General features: G+C 34.1%; 1 pseudogene; it reads right to left on the bottom strand.

Annotated features, from left to right (window-relative positions):
• Positions 1-4,604: 4,604 nt before the first annotated feature.
• Positions 4,605-7,472, bottom strand: LOC149215232 (uncharacterized; annotated as a pseudogene).
• Positions 7,473-12,738: the final 5,266 nt, after the last annotated feature.

Raw genomic sequence — 12,738 nt, 5'->3', positions numbered from 1 at the left:
CATACTTCTAGCCATATTCATAATAGCTCGATTTTTACTTTCAGCTATTTCATTTTGTTGTGGAGTATAACATGTAGTAAACTACATCTAGATTCTATTTGATTGACAAAACTTAATGACTTCTGGTAGCATATATTCACCACTTCTATCTAATCTCAAAATTTTAATATGCTTTCCACTTTCCTTTTCATCCATAGCTTTAAATATTTTAAATACAGAAAATGCTTTAGATTTATGTTTCACAATATAAACCTATGATTTTCAATTGTAGTCATCAATAAAAGTTAAAAAGTAAACATTACCATCCAATGGACGTGTTTTCATCGGTCCACACAAATATGTGTGAACAATCTCTAGTGGAGCTTTCGCCCTATAAAAACTTTAGATACAATATTTTGTCTATGATGCTTTGCAAGTATACAGATTTCACACAATCTTGTTGGATGTTGAATAATGGTTTCACCATCTATTTCTTTTGAAACAAATTTATACCACCAAAATATAAATGACTGTATATTAAATGACATAACCAAGATTCGTCCAAATCCCTATCTTTATAAGCATTCAAGGAGTGACACACTCCATTTCTCATTATAAGCGAAAACATCCTATTCTTTGTCATTTCCACTATTGCTATTAGCTACTTGCTTGTATATTTATCAATGATAGTACACACATTATTCTTAAAGAAGACTTTGTGCCTTTTATTTATCAGTTGTCTAATATCATTACCCAACTTGACTTCCAACTGAATACTGGTGTCTATAATGGAAAACAAATCTTTCCTTCTAGTCATGTGATTGTTGCAACTGCTATCCAAAAACCATATATCATTTAAACATTCTTGAGTCACGTTAAAAGTCGAAAATGCTGGCTTTGATTATCTTCAAAATATTCTGAGATGTGTGCAGATTGCTTAAAAACATCTATCTACATTTTCAAGCACTTGGTAGAAAAATGGGCATATCTTTTGCAATAATAACACTGAAATTTAGAAATTTCATACCTTTCATTTTATTGATTCCAGGTTATATTGTTACTCCCCCTTAAATTAGAAGGACATTATTGAAATTTCTCCTCATGCTCATAAATATCTCATGGACATATATGATCACTTACTTTTACACCTCTTCCTCTATTACTCAACCTTCCTCTGTCTCTTCCTCTATTAAATTTCAGCTAAGTTTTGAAGGCATTCTCCAATGTGCTATCATCGTATCTTGACATCATGGATTTATGTGCAATCAACAAACTAGTCAACTCATCAATTTTCTTTTGACTTGTGTCTTTGAACTCTTCTATGGATACAACAATAGCTTCAAATTTCTTTGGAAAATTTCAAAGGACTCTCTCTACCACTCTCTTGTTTGATAATTCTTCTCCATACTGTTTCAATTGATTAACAATACTCGTGACTTGAGTCATAAAACCATCCATGGTTTCACTGTATTTCATTTTCAGATTCCCAAAATCTCTCTCAAATTTTGCAACTTGACATTCTTCAATTTCGACACACCCTCGTAACAGGATTCGAGAGTGTCGCATGCCTTCTTTGAAAACTCAGCAGTTCACACATTTGAAAATATCTTATCATATAAGCCTTGTTCAATAAGGCCAAGAGATTTGTTTTGTTTCTTTCTATTCTCCCTAAAAAATTATCGTTCAACATTTGGAAGAGCCATCTCTGGTGCCTAATCTGCAGGCTCTAAATAACCATCAGTAACGAATCCCCAAAGTTCATTATAAGGCAATATTGTTCTCATTGAAATAGACCAGGAATCATAGTTTTTATCATTCATAATAGGAACTGATGACTCAATAATATTGGTATTTTTTGCCATCTCTTATAGAGGGATGAATTCTTAAAATGGAATGTAAGAGTACTTTCATAATATGGCTATAGCTCTTCAGGCTCACCACAATTAAAGAAAGACGATGAAAACTTAAGCTTATTCACTAGCAATGATGAGTGAATATGAAATACTATGGAAAGATTGATGAGTTTCTTATGAAAGTGGACAAGTTAAAAGAAAATGAATTGAATGTGAGTATTGGAAAATACATGTAAATTATTCTCTACCATATAGATAAATAATTTAGACAACAAATCCACTCTAAGAAAAACAAAACCAAGCTACCAATGGGTAGCAAGTGAAGATAATTGTTTTAATAAAGTAAAGGTTCAATTTGACGTGATGGAGCAAATTTACTGGCATATATGGCAAGAAAATGGTTTCATAACAAGAAATGTGGTAGGGAAATATATTAACATATTGTTTTGATGTTCTCAAGGAAATACATGGAAATTTTTAAAGACAATATGGCAGCCAAAAATAATCTTAAAGAAAGGTGGTTCTGCATTGGTATAAAAAAAATTATTTTAATATTCCTCCAACAATAATAACTCACGACAATCTCAGGTTCAACTTACAAATTTCACACGTCCAAGTTTCCGTTCTACTGGGATTGATGCAATAATCACACCATGCATCAAGACTAAATTGCATCAAAAATATTTGTCCCCACTGTAGCTCAACAACTACACAACTCAACAATGACTCCTCAAAATATCTATGCCACTCAACCATGACTACTCAATAAAACCAATTGCAATTTGGTTAGGTGAACTATTCACAAAAACTGTTTTCTTGTTCAAACAACAATGAGTTCACAGATTCTCTTAGCCTCACTCACATATTCAAACAATCTACAAACTGGCTCTGATACCAATTGATAAAAACATAGCACACAAACAAATACAAAATGTAGTGACAACTGCGAGATTACACAAACAAATAAGAGAGTATAGATTTGGATGTCTTCCTCCGGCTAAGTATCTCTATTTATAGCAAAATTAGAGTCAGTTACATCAATTAGAATATTGATTTTGCAAGGCGGGGTTACACTTTCAATTATGAAAAGTTGAAGCAGTGTGGTCACGGGTGGTGGTAACTGTTAGAAAATGGATGAGGAAAGGTAGTGAAGTGAATGGGGGTGTGATGGTGGGGAAACAATTACTTGTGAAAATGATGGTAGATCTGAAGTACATGGATACCATGTAAACACATTGTTAGAAACATTTCCCATAAAAAATTATAGTTACCTTTAAAACATTGCAAATCCCTAAATTATAATTACCTTTAAAACTCTACATATCCCTTTTCATATCCACGAGGAAGACAAACTTAAGACAATATGGGCTACATGGCAGCTAGACACTACCTTAAGCGGGGAGCGAGGCAAGGAGCTAGGGTGGTTGAGTGGGTGAGCTAAGCAATGAGATGAGTATTTTGTCAGGGTGGTTGAGTGGGCAAGGAACCAAGGTGGTTGAGTGGGTGAGCTGAGCAATGAGATGATTATTTTGTGAGTACACTGAACTATGAGATGGTTATTCTGTTATTATGCCAATAATATTGTAGAAAAACTATCCAAGGCCTATTGGAAAGGCTCTTATATGGTAGAACTGAAGTGTGAGATGGTTATTCTATTAATAGCATTACAAAAACTATTATTTTGTCCAGAGCATTTTATAAATAAAAACAACGACGAGGCTTGCACCCAACCTCAATAATGATCAATGTCACAGTTGAAATTTAGCATTATTGGAAGCTTAATGCTTGATTGGGTGTTGTTGAACCCAAACATGTTTCTAGGCCCTTAACTAAAATCTTAAATATGGATTCTCTAAGTTCTGCAAGATTTTACTGTGCTCTTGAAGTGGGCACAAATGAAGAGTCCAAGATTGAACACAACTAAGAGTGAAAAACAACAACCCTGGTTCTGCAATGGAATAAAAAAGTCCCTTTTTTCTACTTGTAGATATCTATTCTCAAGAGAAGCCAAAAATACAAACAACCAAATGCCAAAGTAGACAAAGCCCACTCAAAATTTAAAAAAACAGGAATACTGGATCTACTTGATCTCGAATGAAGTGGTTTTAAATTTTCATTTTTAGATTTTAATAAATATTTTCCACATAATGGAACCCAAAAATGCTAAAAGGTAAATCCAAGAAAATTCAATAGTCTTGGCACTAAATGGAGTGAAGAAGAAAAAGTAAAAAAGAAACAAAACAATCCAGTTACAATAGTAGACTAAATTGGCCTCCAAACACAAACCAATTCACCACAATGAAAAAACAATTCAAGGGATCAAGCCTGCTAGGTAGATTTCAAAGTGGAACAAATCCTAAAACTGAAAACACATAGCACAAACAAGCAACATTAACAAAAGTACGAAAACAAACCTCACCTACCCAAATGAAACAATGAGCTAGTACACCAAGCATGTAAACAAAACCTTACCTGCCGAAATAAAACAAGAAGCCAATATGTGAAATATGAAAACAAGCATAACCTTTCTAGATGAAAGAAGAAACTAGCACAACAAGTTCGAAATTCAACATTACGAGAACATACAACAGAACCAAAGAAAATTTCGTAAAATTTCCCAACAACATAATGTTAGCTTGTTTTACAAGTAACCAATGTGTAGCATCCATGATACAGTGAGGACGTGGGTGCCTAGAAATCCTAGAATTATGTTTAGGCCCTTAGATTTTCCATCTCAAAGCTAGAAGAAAGAAGAAAATAGAACAATAAGTTTCAAACTTGTATATCTCATGTGCTGAAAACTCAATGTGGTGACCTCGAGGCAGGCCTGATTGACATCCCTTGTTAAGTAGACAACTGGGGCTACAATCTATGGGTTGTGCTTGGAAATTCTGCAACAGAAGTATATATAGGAGCAAATTAGGGTCGAAAGGAAGCCTCATTGACTCTAGGATTAATTTTTAATTGATCCAATAAATGAATTTTAAAACTTCTTTGCATCATTCTAGGCCTGTGTGCATACATAGGAAGGGGAGACAATGAATCCTCAGTGGTATTTTCCTTTGAAACAAGACTGCCAAGGTCAATAGAGCTACCAGTCCTTGGTACCATAGAAAACTGAACGTTGGAGACAAGATACTTTTTTTTCTCCAAGAGTAGCTCCTCTGTGGTACTTCTTGCCAATACCTCTATAGAGCCATTAGATAAGATAATTTGGGGTGAAAGTATGGAATCCTATTTAAATGCTACAACTATTTGGGTTGTTTGGGAAACTATAGTGGGATCACTTTAAGTCACATATGGGTGGGAGGAAGACATACCTTTTGAGGAAGGATAACCTATAATAATCAAAGACATTGGATTTGTTTTCACCTCAGAAAACTACAAAAAAGTAATATCTTTATCCATAGAATCAAGGGACAAACTTTCTGTGCAGTCTCCTTGTTTTCATCAAACTCAACTGGTAGGACGATTTCTTGTTTCTAGGCATCTCTATTCCAGAGAACTCTTTCCTCAAATGGAGCTTTTCCATGGCTAGAAGACTTGATGAAATCACCACTTTCTCCAAAATCAAAATAGAGAACTCTTATGCCTTCAAAAAAATCCTCCTACACATAGAAACAAAAATTAAATCATATATCCACTAATTGCACTAATAGAAACAAACTTCTTTAGAGCTATGTAGGAGTGGGGACGTCCATCAACACTTAGTGTTATTCATGTTTATGTGCAAATGAATAGGAAACTAGCACCAACTGATGTAATAAGGATGTAATAGGCTTTTATCATTGCATTCTCAATGGTACTCCATACCTTTGTCCCTGGTCGTTGCTATAGATCATGATAAATACTTAAACAATCCGAAAACAAAACACATGACTTCCATGAACTCAAACTCAAATCAGCTTACCACTACCACAAACTCGAACTCAAATGATATTTGGTAGGAGAATAAAGCCCATAAAAATATAAAATAATATGTAAACAATTTATAAAAAATTCTAGATTTGAGACATCTGTGGTTTATATCTTTTGGCTTAGTTACTGGAGAATCCACAGTAAAAACCTTTTTCAGCCAATGTTTCAAATCCCAACCGAGATCCATCATTAGGACTTCTTGAATGTTGATAGCAGAAGAGATTGATTTAGGTGTTTAAATAGTTATGATATTGGTTTTAAGGAAGAGATTAATGTCAGCTTGTTTTAATAACATTAATTGCAGTTTTTTGAATAATCTAAATTATTATTATAATCCTTAATTTCAATAATTAATATTAATAACTAAGGTAGTAATCGTTATTATAAAAAATTATAGAAACTATATTTCATCTAATTTTAAACACAGCATTAGAATGAATATTATGACTTACATAACACGATTACAAATCGTAATACAAAAGTTTAATTAAAGAAGACGTCGATTTCCAACTCAAGAATTGTTGATACAATATTACTAACATAAGAATAATATGTCCTGCGATGCTTGCATAACATAACAGAAAGGAAAAACCAAAGATTACTAAGACATTGATTAAAATACACCTATCACAAAAGTCATTGTTCCTTAATAATAGGGCACCAGCTAAGTTTCCAATTCTCGCCAATTATATGGAAATTACATAGTATATTAGACTTGGATGCAATGATAATATCCTTAATTACAACAAAATTTTAGTGTACATAAGAAGATTCTTAATTATTTGAAATTTCCAGAGTACATGAATGGGATGAAACCTTTTTCACATTGACATAAAGAGATAGAGAATTAATAATACGAAACTTGATCTCTTACATAATAATGGAAAGATAAGTACTAAGTTGAGTTTAAAAAAAACCGGCTACCGTTCGTATATCTGGCATGATATCCAATGGCATTCCTGATGGAAAAAATTTCTAATACAACATGTAATTTGCTAAATAAGATTGTGAAGGATGACTTCAGTTGGTCTTCAAGAATGGAAGTCAAGCAAGATGACATAGCTAAGTATTTTCGTCACCATCACGCTCCATGTATTAATATTGACAAAAAATTTCTTTATTGATCAGATCCATGTATTAATTATGATGTTTATGTCTTCAAATTTAGCTCACCACAGAAATGACGAATCAATCGGTGGACTACCAGCCTTCCCATTCTTTATAAACAGATAACATAAAGGGGTAAATCCATTGTCTATTAATGTCGCCAATGGATAAGAATTTATCGTGTTGGTCTCTAGTATGTTTATGTTGGTAATGGTTGTGCTCAACTTCTCATTGGTATCAGAACCCAAACCTACAATAAACATTAATTAAAAATACGTGACAAGATCCATAGTACCTCCAAATGAAATTGAAATTACTACCAACCCTTTCAGTTGCACCATTACATACTGCAAAGCTCCTGCATTAACATGAACTGACTTTTTTTCAACTTTGGAATATTCTCATGTAGATAGCTTCCATGCATGCAAACCCATATAATGTTATGGTCAAATCAAGAAAATAAAAAACATTCAAAACAAAAAATAAATAACTAGACATTTGAGTGGGTACGTGGTCTCGAATGTAATCCACGTTCCCCCACGTCTGGACCATTCCTTTAGATTTTATAAAGGATTCCATCAAGCACCCCAAGGCTCTTACCTTATGAGCTGCCATATTTCTATGACAAACTACCATTTGTCTTTTTCACACTACCATCTGGTACTTTGTAACACCTCGGTGGTGAGCACATAGGCCCTGTTTAGCACCAACACTACAAATTTTAGAGCCATGGTGCAGGGCTTCACGGGTATTCCTAAAAGCCGATTTCGATGTTCATGTATGAACCCTACCTTCTTTGTACATGTCCGCTAGCAGGAGTTGTAGCTACTTCACAAACCCTTGAATTATAAAGGAGTACTTGACCCTCATATGAACTATGTTTCCCACCTTAATTATGTCCCTGAGAATTATGGTCCTCAACAATATTATAGTACTATGTTTCTTCCCTTCAAGTTTTTCCATCATCAATAAAAACATCAGCAACCCCTTAAATTTGTTTGCCAATGTTGCTCAAGGGAAATCATTGAACCCAACTCCGTTAAACAACATGGAACTGATCAATTCAACATCCATATTTCCAACACTCCCATCAAACAAAAGTTATACCTACCTCATTTATAAATTGTTCTGACATATCCAAGCTAGTATTGCTGATACATTTCAGTGACAGTCAGAAGCTACGACACGATGACGAAGATCCAAGCTAGTATTGCTGATACATTTCAATGACAGTCAGAAGCTACAGCGTGACAACAGTGGACTAAAAAGGCCACTGCAACAACTTTTGTCATAAAATATCATTTTTTCCTAAAAGAAGATTTAACTGTAAAACAACAGGAGGAAAGAAGGAAGGAAATTTTAAAGGTTAGGGCAACAAGAGATGAAGGCAAGGGAGCATGGATTTATAAAGGCAAAGTTGTGATAGTGTGATTTGGACATCCTTCCAAAACAAAGCAACAAGAAGGTAATAAAGAAGAGGCAACACACTGTTCAATAGGAAATCAGAAAGCAATGTCAATATGGGAAAGCAGGGACAAAGACTGAAATGTGAATCTTGCATGTCAAAATAAATGCAATCAAGTCATACTCAGGTTTCTTTAATATTAGTTTGTTGGAACTACAGAGGTTACCCATGGAGACGAGGACTTGGGTTAGGGCCTATTGCGGAAGATAGAGACACAATTTTCCACAGAGAAACACATGATCATGAAGGGTGCAAGACACCTCTATTTGAAGGATACTGGAAGATGGCAATGTGAAACAAGGCAACAGGGTACGAGAAAGGGCACGGGGGTATCCTAGTTTTAGTAAGGGAGAAAGAAAGTCATCTCATTCAGTTAGAAAAATAAGACTCAAATAAGCAATTAATTTGGTTTAAAATATTAGAAAGTGGAAGCCACATCATAATTGCAGCATGCTATTTTGCGTCGTAGGTTTCAAAAATATACAAAAGTAGAGGGTTTGACCACAAAGATCCATTTACAGCCTTAAAAGTGGATATTGCAACATATTCGCAGCTAGGTGAAGTCCTTATAGTGGGTGATTTCAATGCTAGGACTCCAATTGAGCAAGCTAACATTTTTTGTTGTAAAGATGATTGTGACCCTATTTGGCCTACAAAAGAAAGTAATCGTCAGTGGGAAAGAATTTCAGAGGACAAGGGCTACAATATCCTTGGTGAACAATTTCTTACTCTATGTGGGGCCTTTGATTTAGTCATTTGTAATGGCTTGACTAGATGGGAAAAGTCCAATAATTTCACTTGCAATACTTACAATGGAGCAATTGTGGTAGATTATGTAATTCTCTCACATGGTTTATGTGAGAAAATGGAGGAAGTTTTGATTGGAGATCAATTGTGGGACTTGAAATTAGATCACAAGCCAATTTATTTTTGTCTCTCTTAGATTGGAAATAAACAATTACAGTAAAAGATTCAGCATGTCCAACAAAATATCCCATAGGGAAGAATTCTTTTGACCCCAGAAAATTGTAATACCTTCAAATGATGCTAGAGAGGCTCTTCAAGAATGAGAAAATAATAATTCACAACCTTCATATTCATAAATTAACACATTTAATTCAATGCGCACTTGCAAAGTGCAAAATATCAAAAATTAAGAAGTCTCAAACAAATTGCTTTTCAGTTCATGCATGGTTTGACGAGGAATGCAAAAAGGCAAGGAGAATGTGGAAAGAGTCAAACAAGGATAACATAAAGCTCAAAGCTTAAAAGTAGTTATTAAGTAAGAAAAAGGTTGATTTCATGGTTTCAAGGGGGGAAGAACTAATCTTCCTTGGGAAAATTAATCCCAAATTATTTTAGAAGGAGCTCCAACCGAAAAAGATACCAATTGGAAATAGTATTACAACTTCTAAATGGTTTGACTATGCAAGACAACTCTATGAGTAGGTTCCCAAGGTTGACCCTCCCCCCTTGGTCAACATTGATACTAAACTCTTCACGGTACAAGAGGTAGAGATGGGTATCAAGAATTTGGGTGTTGGAAAAACAAAAGTCTTAACCGAAATCCAAGCAGAATATCTAAAGTGGGGCTCGAAGAGTCTTGCAACTCACATTACAAAAGTCTTCAACAACATCATACAGCAAGGGCTCCCCACAGATTGGACAACTAGTCTGGCAATACCTCTTTTCAAGATCGGTGACATCAATAATCCCTCCAATTATAGGACCATCATGATAAACCCTTTCTTTGCAATGCTATTTGGAAGCATGCTAGAAAGCAAAATTAGCAAGTGGGCAGAAGAAAGTGATAAGTCTGTTAAAGGGAAAGAAGGTTTTAGACCTAAACATTCCACAATTGATCATTGTACAACATTAAAGCACATCACTGAAAAATTTTGGGAGAAAAAGGAAGAAGTCTTTTTTTGCTTTCTTGATTTCAGAAAAGCATTTGACTCAGTATCTAGGGATAATCTTTGGCACAGAATGGAGGAACTTGGGGTTCCTAAACATTTGAGAGTAGTTATGCATAAGATGTATGAAGAGGTGAAAATCAAAATTAGAACTTCAACAGACATTTCTGAAAGTTTTAGAATTGATATTGGGGTCAAACAAGGTTTCTCACTGTCTCCTACCCTTTTTCGTTTATATATCGACAAGCTTGATGAGTGGTTAAATTTTCCAGGGGGTGATGGTATCTATTTCGGAAATTTTATTATAAGGGTTCTTTTGTATGCATATGACCTTATTATGATTGCTAAGTTGGCTCTTGGTTTGCAAGAGCAGTTACTATCCCTTGAGCATTTTTGTAGAAGTGTGGGGATGCAAGTCAATATCAATGAAACGAAAGTATTGGTCTTCTCTAAGAAAAGAAAATATAACTAGCATAAGTTCTACTTTTAAGGAAACATTCTGGAAGAAGTTCCGGATTACAAACACCTCATAATTGACTTCAACAAAAATATAAGTTGGAATAGTTGTAGAAAGAAAAGAACTTTGGGGTGTTGGAAAGAATTTTATGCTTTTCAAAATAGGTGTAGAGAGGCAAATTTATGGGACTGGAAAACCACTCAAACTCTTTTTGGGCTTCTAGTGATTCTGAAGTTTCTCTATGGTTGTGAACTATGGGCCAACATTACATCTAACATGCAGTGGAGAGAAATTGAGAAAATTCAGAATTTTTTTATTACAAACAAATTTAAGATTAAAAGTGCAGTTCCTTATGATATGTTGTTAAGTGAAATAGGGACTTCTCCTATTGAAGCAATTGCTATGGTGCAAGTCATAAGGCATTTAAAAAAAATTGAGCAAATGGAAGAGGGCAGATGGCCTAAGGTTGTCTTTAATGATATATTTTGCAAACTTTAGTAAATGGGGTATTTTCTGAACGCATGTCCCATAAATAGCAAAGAGATAAAAGATTTTGTTATGGAAAAGTTCCACAATTGTACTTGGGATAAGGAGTTAGGAAGAAAGAAAATTACTATATTGGAGTCTTTAATCCCACTCATAGTCATCAACCAAAAGCATACATAGAGGCCAATATCTTTTCGAGAGCCAAAATTCTTATTGCTAAGCTAAGGACTAATTCTCATCAACTCCGTTGTGAAACAGGGAGCTAGAAAAGGCAAAAGAAAGTGTGGGAGGAAAGGGTATGCATTTTTTGTTCTTCCAGAAAAGTGGAAACATAAAAACATTTCATTTTAGAATGTGAGGCCTTCAAAGACAACATGGAAAGCTATGCAGATATGATGGAAGCTAACTCTTGGGACAAGCTATTCTAATTTGAAGAATTCCATACATATTTAAGTATTTCTTACTAATTTTCGAATTAAGTGATACCTTGTATCAAAATATTTACTCTTCTTATGGAAACCATGATTTCTTGATAATGCAATAGCAGATTTGTTGTCACAAAAATTTTGAGTTGGTTCTTTCTGTTCATGCAACAACTCAAACAAAATTCTTCTCATCCACACAGTTTGACATGCTGCTGCTATCACTACAACATACTCTGCTTCAACTAATGATAGAGTCACAATGGATTGTTTCACTGATGCTCATGAAACTGCACCTGAACCAAAACTAAACACATACCTAGATGTGCTCTTCTTGTCATCAACATTTCCTACAAAATCATTATCTATATAACCAGTTAGTTTAAAATGTGAATGAGATGTATACAAGATACCATAATTTCTTATCCCAGCAACATATCTTAAAATTATTTTTCCAACTAGTGAATGGGTACTCATTGAAGACTCCATGAATCTGGAAATTAAACTTACAAGAAACATTATATTGGGCCTTGTTGCAGTTAAATACATAAGACCTCCAACCAATTTCTTATACAAGTTTGGATCAATATCTGAACCTTGATCATTCTTACTGAGTTATGTACCAATTGCAATTGTGGTTACAATTTTCCATCCTAATCCTTTTCAGTATATCCTTTGCATAATTCCATTGACCTGAATGAAAATAACATCTTCATATTGAGTTACTTCAATACCTAGAAAATATTTAATTAGGCCTAAATCAGTCATATAAAATTATGTTTTCATGCTTTCCTTAAAATAATTTATTCAAAGATCTATAGTGGAAATCAAATCATCAACATACAAGCACACAATAAAAAATTTGCCTTACTAGTTTACCTTTGTATACATAGTTCACTCAATTGGACTCGTGATGAATCCATTGTTATTGAGATATACATCAATTCTACTATACCATACTCAGGGTTCTTGTTTTAATCCATATAATGATTTCTTCAATTTGTAAATGTTATTTTCTTGTCCATCAATTTCACATCCATGAGGTAGTTTCATGTAACACCCCTCCATTGTATGTAACACTCTATTGACCTAAGCTATAAAAATATAGGTCTCATGTCTAACAATGAAAGTAAATACT

The sequence above is a fragment of the Pinus tabuliformis genome, chromosome 1_1 (assembly GCF_031772625.1).
Source record: "Pinus tabuliformis cultivar Carrire ecotype Pingquan chromosome 1_1, CPIR1, whole genome shotgun sequence".
NCBI classification, from domain to species: Eukaryota; Viridiplantae; Streptophyta; class Pinopsida; order Pinales; family Pinaceae; genus Pinus; species Pinus tabuliformis.
Note: the sequence above shows the minus strand (reverse complement) of the source record. Positions and strands in the feature narration are given on the sequence as shown.